Here is a 14,455-nt window from a genome sequence, read left to right on the forward strand (position 1 = left end):
TGGGTATGGGCGCGGTAGACACCAGAAAAAGGCTGGTAATGAGCGGCCAGAGAAACATGTTCCACATGCTTTTGTGCTCAGTCGTGTCCGACTCTTTGTGACCCTGTGGACTGTAGCCCATCAGGCTCCCCTGTCCATGGGATTGTCCAGGCAAGAACACTGGAGTGGGTTGCCATTTCCTTCTCCAGGGGATCGTCCCAACCCAGGAATGGAACCCAAGTCTCTTGCATCTCTTGCACTGATGGGCCGATTCTTTACCACTGCCAAAGGAGGAGGCTGTTCAGACAAACATGGGACTTCCCTGATGGTACAGTGGATAAGAATCCGCCTGCCAGTGCAGGGGACAGGGGTTCAATCCCTGGTCGAGGAAGATCCGACATGCCTTGGGGCAACTAAGCCTATGTGCCACTACTACTGAACCACCCACACTCTAGAGCCCAAGAGCCACAATTTCTGAGCCCAAGAGCTGCAACTACTGAAGCCCGAGCACCTAGAACCCGTGCTCCACAAGAGAAGCCACCGCAGTGAGAAGCAGTTTGGGGGAGAATGGATACATGTATATGCATGGCTGAGTTCCTTCCCTGCTCACCTGAAACTATCACAACATTGTTAACTGGCTCTACCCACAATACAAAATAAAAAGTGTAAAAGAAACAAACAAGCACGCAAGTGCACCAAAACTAGAGAGGAGCCCCCGCTCACTACAACTAGAGAAGGTCTTCACGCAGCAATGAAGAGCTAGTGCAGCCAAAAATAAATAAATAAATATAAATATTTTTTTTTAAAAGAGCTGACAGGAGATACTCAAAAGAGATAGAGAGAGGGGGAGTGTGGATGGTCCCTGAGAAGAGAATGCTATCTACAGCAGTGTTTCTCAAACTTTATTATTCACCTGGGGATCTTGGACTCAACCGTGGGATTGAGCCAACAGGTCTAACAAGTTCCCAGGTGATGCCAATGATGTGTCCACTTTGAATAGCAGGAATTTAGAGCAGTGGTTCTCAAACTGAAGGGTGCATCAGAATCACCTCGTGGGCTTGCTAAAACAGGTTTCTGGGACCCACTCCCAGAGTTTCTGCTTCAGTACTTCTGGAATGGGGCACAAGAGTTTGCATTTCTAATAAGCTCCAAGGTGCTGCTGACGCACCCTGTCCAGGGAGCATATCTGAGAGCCATCAATTCAGCATGAAAGTGAAGAAAATCACCTTAGAAGCAAAACAGCTTCACCCCCGAGGAGATGAGGAAAAGGCAAAGACTGGCAGGGTTGCAGATAAGTTTGTAGGTTGGGGGGCGGTGGGAGGCTGAAGGGGGCTTCCCTGGTAGCTCAGCTGGTTAAGAATCTGCCTGCAATGCCGGAGACCCTGGTTTGATTCCTGGGCTGGAAAGATCCCCTGGAGAAGGGAAAGGCCACCCACTCCAGTACTTGGGATTCCCTGGTGGCTCAGCTGGTAAAGAATCCGCCTGCAATGAGGGAGACCTGGGTTCAGTCCCTGGGTTGGGAAAATCCTCTGGAGGAGGACATGGCAGCCCTCGAGTATTCTTGCCTGGAGAATCCCCATGGAGAGAGGAGTCTGGTGGGCAACAGTCCATGGGGTCGTAAAAAGTTGGACACAACTGAGCAACTAAGTATAGCACAGCACAGGAGGCTGAGGAATTTACTGCCCATTGGCCTACACCTTTCTCAGTGAAATAGAAGTGAAATCAGCTGCGAGCAAGGCAGAGACTGACGGGATAAGGAGTGGTAAATATTAGGTGAAGGCTTGAAGTGAAGTGAAATGAAGTCGCTCAGTTGTGTCAGACTCTTTGCGACCCCATGGACTGTAGCCTAACAGGATCCTCCGTCCATGGGATTCTCCAGGCAAGAGTACTGGAGTGGGTTGCCATTTCCTTCTCCAAGGGATCTTCCCGACCCAGGGATCGAACCCGGGTCTCCGGCATTATAGGCAGACGCTTTACCATCTGAGCCACTAGGGAAGTCATATGACTTTCTAATTAGCCCTTCTCGTAACCCAAAAAGTCAATATATTTTGTTACTGATTAAAGGAACATTTTTCAATTACTTCATCCAGACAAGCTGACCAGAAATTTATGTGGTACAGTGGAAGAAAGATTAAGATTTTATTAAGATTTCCCTGTGGCTGGTAACTAGAAGCATCTGCTTTGGAAAGGGCCAAGCCTGCAGGCAGATTCCTAACCACTGAACCACCTCGGAAGCCGATACTAATGGTTACTATTTGTTGAAGGCCTATTTCATGCTAGATCCCTAATATACCATAGGGCTAATATAATAGCTCTGCAAAGGTAAATAAATAATACATCCTTTAACAGACAAAAATCTGAAGTTAAAAGTTTGTTTGAAGTGAGGAATTCCCTAGCAAACCAGAGCTTAGGACTTGGCGCTTTCACTGCCAGGGCCTGGGTTCCATCCCTGGCTGAGGAACTAATAAGTCACTGCTGCTGCTGCTGCTGCTAAGTCGCTTCAGTTGTGTCCGACTCTGTGCGACCCCATAGACTGCAGCACACCAGGCTCCCCCGTCTCTGGGATTCTCCAGGCAAGAATACTGGAGTGGGTTGCCATTTCCTTCTCCAATGCATGAAAGTGAAAATCGAAAGCGAAGTCGCTCAGTCTTGTCCAACTCCAAGCAACCCCATGTACTGCAGCCTACCAGGCTCCTCCGTCCATGGGATTTTCCAGGCAAGAGTACTGGAGTGGGTTGCCATTGCCTTCTCCAACAAGCGATTAGGCACAGCCAAAAAAAGAAAACAAAAAATTTCTTTTTTTTGCTTGAGGTCAACAAAGTTTCCCTATTTCCCAAATTTTAGATGGAAAAAGATTATTTCTAAACAAAGTATTATCCACTGAACCTTGACTGAGCCACTAACACACAGACACACTTCCCAACTTTGGGATCTATCAATCTCCCTAACAGGGCTTTACTTCAGTTTTTGAGGTGTTATTTAACATCCAGTTCTGAGTAGTTAAGAATAATCCTATTCACCACTTTTTCTACTGCAGCATAGTAAAGAGAAAGTGAAAGTGAACGTCACTCAGTCCTGTCTGACTCTTTAGGATCCCATGAACTGTACAATCCATGGAATTCTCCAGGCCAGAATACTGGAGTGGGTAGCCTTTCCCTTCTCCAGGGGATCTTTCCCAACACAGGAGTTGAACCCAGGTTCCCTGTATTGCAGGCGGATTCTTTGCCAGCTGAGCCACCAGGGAAGTCAGAGTAGGGAAGAATAGTAAAGAGAGGAGCAAACAAATGAGTTAACAAGTGTAGTACAAAGCATAAAATCCCCAAGGACAAGTGACAGTGTCATGGAGATTAGATCTGAGGAAATATTCAGAAGATGTAGTGAAATGAGGATATGTCAGAACTGTTGGATAATTTGATGAAGATGATAGTAGGGAGTGAGGGGGACCAGAGAGAGTCTCTGTTTAAAAGAAAGACATTTTCCTCCACCTCATCTGTCAGAGGATTGATTTCCCTACCTTCATCTCAGAAGCTTGAATCTCATACAGACATTTCAATGAGTGACTTTTTTGGGACACGTTCCATGGGACGGAGTATGAAGAATTCTTCCTCTCTTCCCCACCTCCTTTTCTTTTTTAAAACACTTGCTTATTTATTTGGCAGTGCCAGGTCTTAGATGAGGCACGAAGGATCTTTAGTTGCAGCATGAGGCATCTTTGTTGAGGCATGTGGGGACATAGTTCCCTGACCAGGGGTCAAACCTGGGCTCCCTGCGTTGGGAGGATGGGGTCCTAGCCACTGGACCACCAGGGAAGTTCCTCCCCTACCTCCCTTTCAACAGACATACCTTCCTATCCAATCCAAGATGAAAGGATAGTCATCAACAGCCCCTCCTGTTCTCTGAGGCAGGCGAATCTCAGCCCCACCCCATCCTCCAGTTTTCTGACTCTTGAAATGGGAAGGGAAGGAAGAATAGCTGAGATCTTCTAGGATTTTCAGTCCTTTGGCGACTTCATCTACTTTCTTTGGTCACACCCAGTTCCTCTTACATTGGACAAAAAATGAATACACATTGAACACATACTGTCCACAATGGCTTGGAAGTTACTGAGCCATAGAGCCAAACTAGACATGATCACCCAGCTCCCCAGCCTGCATGTCATGATACAGAATCCACTGAGACCTTATCTGAAACTAGCTATACTCAGAATATCAGAGGTACCTGAATAGGACACTAGAGTTTCATGTAGAAGCCAGCTGAACTCACTTTCTCATTCTTGCGTTTTACCCCAAATATGGGCAGCTCATCATTTAACTTCTGTATCTCCCTCTCTTTCCTTTTTAGATGGTTTTTTTTAATGTGGACCATTTAAAAAGTATCTTTATTGAATTTATTACAATATTGCTTCTGTTTTATAATATGTTTGGGGTTTTTTTTTTTGGCCCTGAGGCACATGGGATGTTAGCTTCCGGACCAGGGATGGGACTGACACCACTTTCACTGGAAGATGAAGGCCTAACCACCGAACTGCCAGGGGAGTCCCCACACTTTTCTTTTCCTCTCCTGTACTTTCAGACCAATGCCACTTTACTCTCTCTTTCCTGACTCATCCTCCCACGCTCCCTTCCCAAAAATATTTTTCTACTGTGCCTTCTGGATATTTATTCCCATTATAAACAAACTCCTCCACATTCTTTTCTCCTCTATAATCTTCCCTCCCTCCCTTCTCGTTTTATCTTGAAAATCCTACTTCAGGGACTACTCTTTTGATGTTAGGTGGCTCATAACCTCCCACAATCCATACATCATAGGGGCTGGAGGGAGTTTTGCAATTTTTTTTTCCATTTCCATTATACCAAACCAGTACTCCTCTCAGATGGGTAAAAATTCCTCCACCACTTTTCTTTCTCATCCACTGGTTTATGGTTCTAGTCTACATTTATAAGAGCTTGTAGCCCCTGTCTCCTGTCTACTGCTAACCCCCGTCCTTGCCAGCACCCTGATAACTTCATCTTCCTTTGAAAGAAACATGAAACCTCATGGTTATGAGCCACACTTCAGTGACTTATGCAACTCAAGTGACATATAGTTTCACTCCAGGTCAAGCAGACTCACCCATGACCATGCGAGAAACTGCTCCCTCTTAGAAATCTTTGGGGAATCGCCTGGCAGTTCAGTGGCTAGGATTCTGCACTTCCAGGGGCCTGGGTTCAACCCTGTGGTTGGGGAATTAAGATCCTGCAAGCCGCAAGGTGTGGCCAAACGTTAAGTAAAAATAATAATGAAATGAAAAATGAAATGGAAATCTTTGACTTCAATGTACCTACCATTCTCTATTTCTACCTCTTCCAAACCCTAGCTTTTATTACTGTTTTGAGATCGTACAGAGTCCTGTAGGTTCTTTTTTTTTTTTTTTTTTTTTGCCAGTTTTGAGGTTTGACTGACCCAAGAAAGGCATAGGGGTTCTTTTATTTTATTGAAGTGTGGTTGATTGACAATGTTGTGTAAATTTCCGGAGAATGTAGATTCTTGATCTTTCTTTTCTCAATGCATCAGCTCCATTACTGCCAAACTTCCTCCGCTCTTTAGTCTGACCTCCCTGGTTTATCACCTCAACTAGTCCTTCAGGAGCACTCTCACTTCCCTCATCCCGTCCTTCTTCTGTTGTTACTGAAAGGTATGTGTGGGGGTATATAGGTCTGCTCGCCACTCAAAAGCTAGTAAACAGGCCAGATTGCTGGAAAGGAAAGTTTGCTTTATTTCAGATGCCGGCAACTGGGAGGGAGAATGGCCAACCCCTGTCCAAAGGCCGACAGGTGTCAGTGGTCTGATGAGCATCATCTTGATTGTTTTAGGTACAGTTAATCTTTAGTTCCAGGGTGCACTTGTTCCCATTTCTTTGCGGTCAGTTCTTGGAATTGTGGCAGCTCAAGTCCTGGGCAGAGTCCGGTCATCGTGTAGTTAACTTCTCCACCTGGGGTTTTGGTGTCTATAAGACAGCTATAAGACAACACACAGGATATGGCTCAGAATATTATCTATAGCCCTTGAGAAAATATTAAAGGTCCTTGACTATGCTTAATAAATACATTATTATTATTTAGTCTCCTTAGACTGTTTTCCTTTGTTTCAGTATTTCTCACCTCTCTGATTAAACTTATTTTTTTATAACTGAAGTTTTTCACAGGCAAAAGGCAGGCAGAAGATATTGTGGGTGGCAGTGGGGGGGGGCGGGTGGGCAAGGACCATAAGGTGCTGCTCTGTTTTCAGTATCAGAAAGTGAATGTGAAAGTCGCTCAGTCGAATCCGACTCTTTTGAATTCTCCAGGCCAGGATACTGGAGTGGGTAGACTTTCCCTTCTACAGGGAATCTTTCCAACCCAGGGATCGAACCCAGGTCTCCCAAATTGCAGGTGGATTCTTTACCAGCTGAACCACAAGGGAAGCCCAAGAATACTGGAGTGGGTAGCCTATCCCTTCTCCAAGGGATCTTCCCGACCCAGGAATCGAACCATGGACTCCTGCATTGCAGGCACATTCCTTACCAACTGAGTTATGACCTGACATCAAACACCATCTTGAGAGCAAATCCGGAGCTGTCTTCTCTGCTCCTATACCAAGAATGATGAGGAATGCTACAAGGATAAGTACTGCCTCAAATTTCTGGACCTGTACACCCAGAACAATACTCAAGAACCTCTTTCCATGTCCTTAGTTGATTTTCCTCCTCTTCCATTCTCTCTCCCTTTCCAAGCTTCCCCCATGCACCTCAAGCCCTCTCAAACCCAGAGCTTACTCATTTGTTTGTTTGTTTTTTTTTTAAGCTAGTTTTTAAACTTCTCTTTTGCTTTTTTGACACAGGCAGCTGGCAGGGCCTGGCTGGCAAGTCCAGAACATTCCAGCCCCAACCTTAACTATTCAATGCTGGCACTTACTGTTTCTTTCCTTTTATTTAGAGGTGCCACAGGGCATGCAGGATCTTAGTTCCCCCACCAGGAACCAAGCCCCCTGCTGTGGAAGCTCAGAGTCCTACCCACTGGACCACCAGGATTTCTCTCTTCACCAGTTTTTAAGTCACTTTCAAGTTATGCATCTATACAGATATTTATGGGTCAGTTTTAGTTATTTTTACTTTCCCCAAATCTTTTGCTTAATCCAGGTTTCCAATATATTTCTTTTACAACTGCAGATTGAAAGCAACTGAACCACAGAGAAGAGCTGACAAAAGAGATGGAGGGAAAAGATCACTTTGCTCCCCCTTTTGATCGACCAGTGCTGCTCAGTCATTTGAGCTAATAATCCTTTTCCTCTGAAGATAGTTTAGATTGGATTTCTGACATGACCTAAAGTATCTTTGCTAATATATCTCTCTCTTATGTATGCTCTGTTTATATTTTTCTGTTGTGTTTCGTAACAGTGACAGATCCAGTGATTTTCCTCATTATTCATATTTGAGTGAGGATAAGTCTAGATTGGGCTTCCTTAGTGGTTCAGTGGTAAAGAATTCACCTGCCAGTGCAGGAGACATGGGTTAGAAAATCCCCTGGAGAAGGAAATGGCCCAGTCCAGTACGCTTGCCTGGAGAATCCGGTGGACAAGAGGAGCCTGGTGGGCTACAGTTCATAGGGTTACATACAGTCAGACAGGACTGAAGCAGCTTAGCACGTATGCACTAATACTTTATTTAATCACCTCTAGGCCTGTTCCCAGCTATGTGGGCTCCAAAGAGGGGGTCACCATTCACCTAGCTCTCAGCTAGGAGGTTAAGAAGGCCTTGGCTTAGCCCCTCTTCCATCTTGGACCGTCAAGTCTAAAGAGGCAGGTCTGGCCTTTCCTGGGTCAGGAGGGGGCACACAGGTAGGGGCACAGATTGTGGCCAACAGCCCAAGCTTGCCACCCATCTGCCAGCCTAGTTGTGTTTGGAGAAAGACTCCCTTGCTGTGGTTCACACTGGGCTTGACTGTGACTGCCTGGCATCCAGCCGGCGGGACAGACTTCCTCATGCTCCTCTGTGAACTGTAAGGCCTGGACCAGCCGCAGAGCCTCATCCACCGAGCACCCCACAGGCAAATCACTGAGGGTGATCTGGAGATCACCCTTGCCATCGATGATAGAGGCCCCTGTGGGCAATGCCTTCATCCTCCTTGGGACCATAATCATGGGACAAGTTTCTGGTTACACGGGCCAGCAGGGGGATGTTCAAGGGGCCAAGCCTCCCTCCTTCTGGGGTGGGGGGTGTTGATCTAAGCCAGGTCAGTGAACTGAGGGTCCACGGAGACGCCCAGCACCTCACCGGTCAGCTTGTGCAAGCCCGTAGCACATTGCTGAAGGCGATGATCTCCGTGCGGCACACAAAGGTAAACTGCAGCTGGAAGAAAAAGCGGGTCCTGTATTTCCCTTTGTTCTCAGAAGCTTCACCTTCTTGAAGGCACCATCCGCCCCTGCGGGGGCCGGGAACTCCAGGGCGGGCTTTCCATATGCGCATTGCTGCAGGCCATGACTAAAGGTGCGTGGGCAAGGGTGGGTGCACGGACTCTGCATGGGCAGACTCCCTTTGGCAGGGCCCCCACTCCAGTATTCTTGCCTGGGAAACCCCATGGACGGAGGAGCCTGGCGGGCGGCAGTCCAGCGGATCACAAAAGAATCAGACACAACTTAGCGACTAAAGGATATCAACAAGTCTAGACCAGCAAACTACAGCTCTGGGCCCTATCTGACCAGTGGCTAATTTTGTTTTTAACAGCCCACAGGTTAAAAATATTTTTTACCTTTTTTAATGACTACATTTTTAAATAATAAGAGCTTTCACTGTGTCTCTTGGCCCACAGAGCCTAAAATCTTTATCCATCTGGCCCTGTAAGAAAAACTTTGCCAACCTCTGGTTTAGAAAGATTTGATAATTGACTATAAACATTCTGCGTTTATTTTCCTTGGGTCTCTCACTATTTACCTGGCTACTCTTGGAGTCCTTCATTATGTGAGTTTAAATAATAAGTCTGGAAGGTCAGTTTCCTGCACAGACTTGAGAGGAAGTTAGAGTCATGGGTTATCTTGTTTAGAAGTTCCTCCGGGTAGACTTTTATCTGTTGTTTGTTCAAATTGCTGTTCCAGGTAATAGTTTTTGGTATCTATTTTCTCGTTTGGCTCGGCTTCTGCTTCAGGTTCATTATGTATAGCTTCCTTGCTGGCTGTTTTGTAAGTTGTATTTCCTCATGGGGTAAGTTGCCCCTAAATATAAGGGAACTTCATTCACCCCTGAGGTGAGCTTCTTGCTTTAATGGGGTGTAAGTCAGGGAAAGACCTCTCCACAGGTTTTTCTGTTTTCATGGCCTCCTTTTCTCCCCTCAGCTATGTGCAGGTGCTATTAATCTATAGCGTTAAAATAAATTCCAGGTAGAAATGACCTCATCTCTCAAAAAAAAAACAACAGTTTTTTCTAGGAGACTGTATTTCTCTGTTTAGTGGGTATTAATGAGGATCTGTGAGGATTTCCTCTATTCAGTTTTCATGATACTGCACTAATCTCTTGGAAATGAAAGGTGTAGGTTTTAGTCTTAAATTGAGTCCCAGGTGACAATTATCCAGCAGAAATGATTGTGGTATGTATCCATGTCTCCCTTCCCTTGTTTCATCAATGATGTGTATTTTCATTGATGTTAATATTCCTTTATTTAAATCAATTACATGGAGATAGAGGAGTTGGTGTATATTTCTTTCACTCACAATCATCGGAGGTTAACAAAAACTCACTAATGACAGAAAACTTTTGTCATATTATCAACTGGGATCCCAAAAAGGCACAGTTCATGTCCCAGTAGTAAAGTCACAAATGGCATGGAAACAATCTGAACTGATTCTTAGGGGAAGGACTTAGATGTCTGGAGATAAGATATTATTGATTGGCTCCACTCATGCCCGGCTAAAGGTCCAGAGTTAAGTAGGAGAGATTAGCGCCTCCTCCCAAATAGCCCACCATGTGTTTCCTTCCCCATAGTTAGCAATGATGGATCAAGAACACACCCTGGATGGCAAGCCAGATAAAAACTAGACCGAGAAGAATCTACTGGGATTTGTTCCAGCCAGGGCACTTGTACAGAGAACTTAACAGTTCTCAAGTTATCACCTTCTGCCCAGGATGCTGTTGTCAGTAAGCAGTCTTCTGCTGCGCAGCAGGCTAGTGGGATGGTTTATTTTTCATTTTGCGGGGGCCGGGGGGGGGGGCGCTTCACTGCCTCTCTGTTGCTGCGCGTGGGCTTTCTCTAGTGGCAGGGGCTACTCTTTGTTGAGGTGCAAGGGCTTCTCCTTCTGGTCGCTTCTCTCTTGCTGTGGAGCGCGGGCTCTAGGGCCCTTGGGCTTCAGTAGCTGCAGCGCACCGGCCTTGTTGCTTCTCGCATGTGGGATCTTCCCACACCAGGGATCAAACTCGTGTCTTCTGCATTGGCAGGCAGATTCTTTTTTTCTTTTTGGACAGGGAGATTCTTAACCACTGGACCGCGAGGGAAGTGGGATGATCTGATGAATACGTTCCAATTGTTGCAGGAAAGAGGACCCCTTCCGGGGCCCGAAACCGGGCTCTTGTCTAACACTCAGAAATGAATTGTTCGAGGAGACTCATGTGCTGACAAAGTAAGAGATTTTATTGGGACAGGGCACCCGGGTGGAGAGCAGGAGGGCAAGGGAACCCAGGAGAACTGCCCTGCTTGCAGTCTTATGGTGATGGGATTAGTCTCGGGATTATGGTGATGGGTTGTCTTTAGCCAGTCATTCTGACTCAGAGTCCTTCCTGGTGGTGCAGCCTTGTTCAGCCAAGATGGACGCCAGCAAGAAGGATTCTGGGAAGTGGTCGGACATGTGGTGTCTCCTCTTGACCTTTCCTGAACTCTTCTGGTTGGTGGTGGCTTATTAGTTCTGTGTTCCTTACCAGGACCTCCTGTTGTAAAACAACTCATGCAAATGGTTACTATGGTGCCTGGGCAGGGTGGGCGGTTTCAATCAGTGTGCTTCCACTAACACAATGACTTCCGGAAGTTCCATTTAAGAGAACTGTACACCTTAAGGATAGCTGAAATAGTCCACATCAGAATAAGTTTAAATCACAGCTGACTCTGAGTTTGATGGAAGCAGGACAAACTCTAAGTAAAGACTCTGTTGAGAGATAGAGGATATTTGAGAAAGAAGCTTGTTTAGGAATGAGCTTGCCTGGAGATCAGCTTCCAGAATAACAGAGTGAGGACCTCAGTGAACAAACTCCCACAAAAAAACAGTGAAAATACCAGCAAAACAGCTAACAACAACCTTTTTAGAACTTGGGAAACTAACCAAAGTCACAGAACAAACTGAAAATCATCTATCCGAGAGAAATAACTGAACTGTGCTTAGAAAATGGGATCATTGGTATTTTAACTTGTGAATGCATCCCATCCCCCTCCCTCCCCAGCTCAGGTGGGTGGTATCCACAAAAAGCCAGTCAATGGAGAGGACTGACCTCTTGTGGAGCTCATTGAAAAGCAACACCCCCAGAGCACAGTCAATATTTTGTCTGAACTTGGAGCTCCCTGGAAAATCTCTATTCTTAGGTAGTTGTGGCAATTTGATTTGACTCAGAGTTCAGCTCAACAGAAAAAAATAACCCTGCTCGCAGGGCATTATCAAAACAATAGCCATCCACTGGCAACATAGCAGCTGCCTGAGGCTCTGCTTTCAGTGGAGGTTAGCAAGAGGCAGGCTGGGAATCTGAGTATACCTTGGAGAACTGGATAATCATGGGGCACTCTGGAAATCTCTAACATATTCCAGGGGTTCTGAAAGGCTGTGTGAATGCACAAGGTTTGCACAGGAGAGACGTGGAAATGGAGAAAGTCTTATTCACTGATTTCTGACTTTCAGGCTCTTTGCAAAACAAAAGTGAAAGCTAAGGATATCTGGTAAACTGCCTCTAGTTTGAAGGCACGCCTTCTCACAAGATTCCCTTGGTAAAGGGTGAGAGCCATAAGGATATCCATGGTAAAGGATACCTCCTGTTCCTAAGTAACTTTTTACAAAATTTTATTTGACTGCATCAGGTATTAGTTGTGGCACACAGGACCTTTTTTTTTTTTCAGCATACAAACTCTTAGTTGCGGCAAGTGGGATCTAGTTCCCTGACCAGGGATCGAACTTGGCCCCCTGAATTGGGAACTTAATCCCTGGACTGCAAAGAAAGTTTACCTAATGAACTTTAATTTTTCTTCATAAAGTTAGGGAATGAATAACAAGATCTAGAACCTCCTTCTCAAGGAGTGTGAGAAGAGGGGAATTATTCCTCTGGAGAAATTAGGATGAAAGTGAGGCTCAGTCCCATCTAACTCTTTGCAATCCCATGGACAGTAGCCCTTCAGGCTCCTCTGTCTGTGGGATTTTCCAGGCAAGAATACTGGAGTGGGTAGCCATTCCCTTCTTCAGAGGATCTTCTGAACCCAGGTCTCCTGCGTTGCACGCAGATTGTTTACCGTCTGAGTCACCAGGGAAGTCCAGAGGGTGAAAACAGAAAGTAATACAATCGTGTGACCCTGGCAGTGAAACTGGACCCCTACTCCCGAACCTGAGAATCAAATACACGGGGGGAACGTGAAGAGGCACAGTGGCCTTTGCTTGCCTCTAATTTACCGTGAAAATCTACCCCATGGCCAGCTGGTGCTCAGTCCCTTCAGTCACGTCTGACTCTTTTTGACCCCGTGGGCTGTAGCCCACCAGGCTCCTCTGTCTGTGGGATTCTCCAGGCAAGAATACTGAAGTGAATTGCCATGCCCTCCTCCAAGGGATCTTCCCGACCCAGGGACTGAACCCATGTTTCCTGCGTCTCTTGCATTGCAGGCGGATTCTTTACCACTGAGCTACTGGGGAAGCCCCATGGGCAGCTGGGAGTATCAAGAAAAGCAGGGTAACAAGGGGCTAAGGAAGAGCAGGAAGGAACTAGGGATCCTGGGCATAGGGCCTGGACTGTGACTCCCTTCTCTCCTTAGAATTTTCGTGTTTGTCATGTATCATCTCTGCAGTGGAGGCAATAGCCATGACTGCATGCTCTTGCTTGTGTCGGGCACTCACGGAATCATTAGATCTTTCAGAATAAGAATTAGGAGGACAACAGGAAGGCAGATCATATGTCACTATAGCCTCAGCCCAGTCTTGAGCTCCTCCCTGGAGTAAAGGTCGATGCTCCCTTTTGGATGGTCCAGGATTTCCATTCACCCTCTTCTGCATTCTGCCAAAGCCTTTCCTTTCCGCCTTGTCCAGTTCCGGATTCTTTTCTCTCCCCCTTCATCCTTTTTTTCTTTAATAGTTTTTTATTTATTTGACTGTGCTGAGTCTTCACTGTGGCTTGCGAATTCTTAGTTGCAGCATTTGGGATCTAGTTCTCTGACCAGGTATTGAACCGGAGACCCCTGCACTGGGAGCGTGGAGGCTCAGCCAATGGACCACCAGGGAAGTCCTCTGCTTTATCTGTCTCTGTTCTCTGCAGAATTCTCTCCTACTCACAGCCATAGTTCCTTAGAGGGACCAGGTGCCAGGATATCCAAGTCCCTGTATGAGAATACCAATAATGACTCCTGAGTTCACCTGAAAGCAGAGCTTGAGACAAAGAATTGAGTGAAGGTAGTTTATTTGGAAGATGATCCCAGGAGGGACCAAGCAGAATGAAACAGAGAAGGAAGAGGCCACAAAAGGGTCATTATCTCGATGGTTGCTATGGGTATCAGGGGCTCCAGTGAGCCAGAAAAACTACTCCCAAGAAACTACAGAATGCCTCCCAGAATGGTGCATCTGAAGGATGGAAGGCTGGGTCAGCATCCACCCCCATTCCCGTTTGGATGAATTTGCTCCAGACTACACTTTGTCTACATTGGAGAAGGAAATGGCAACCCACTCCAGTGTTCTTGCCTGGAGAATCCCAGGGACGGGGGAGCCTGGTGGGCTGCCGTCTATGGGGTCGCACAGAGTCAGACATGACTGAAGCGACTTAGCAGCAGCAGCAGCACACTTTGTCTATGGGTCTAGCAGATTCCTGTGGCATTTGGAAATGTCCTGGGGCAGAATATGTAGACAGTCATGGGCTATCTCATCAATAAGTGCTAGGTACATCTGAACTCACACGGAACCTACCACTACAGCTGCTTCTGAAAGCAGAGACAGGTCCACGTGACTCACTGGAAGATCCCAGAGGGTCTGCCAGGTCCCCTCCTTTGATTTCATTTTAATTTTTGGCTGAGCTGGGTCTTTGTTGCCACTTCATCTTCTCCAGTTGTGGTTGGTGGGGGCTACTCCCTAGTTGCAGTGCTCTGGCTTCTCCTTGCGGGACTTCTCTTGTGGAACAAGGACCCAGCACTCTCAGACTTCAGTAGTTGTAGTGCATGGACTTGGTTGCCTTCTGGCATGTGGGATCTTCCTAGCTCAGGGATCAAACCCATGTCCCCTACATTGGCAGCTGGATTCTTAACCACTG

The 14,455-nt window shown here is 46.4% G+C and overlaps 1 pseudogene; it reads right to left on the reverse strand.

Annotated features, from left to right (window-relative positions):
- Positions 1-7,739: 7,739 nt before the first annotated feature.
- On the reverse strand, positions 7,740-8,474 carry LOC122693197 (annotated as a pseudogene).
- Between the last annotated feature and the right edge of the window lie 5,981 nt (positions 8,475-14,455).

The sequence above is a fragment of the Cervus elaphus genome, chromosome 5 (genome assembly GCF_910594005.1).
Source record: "Cervus elaphus chromosome 5, mCerEla1.1, whole genome shotgun sequence".
In the NCBI taxonomy this organism is placed as follows: domain Eukaryota; kingdom Metazoa; phylum Chordata; class Mammalia; order Artiodactyla; family Cervidae; genus Cervus; species Cervus elaphus.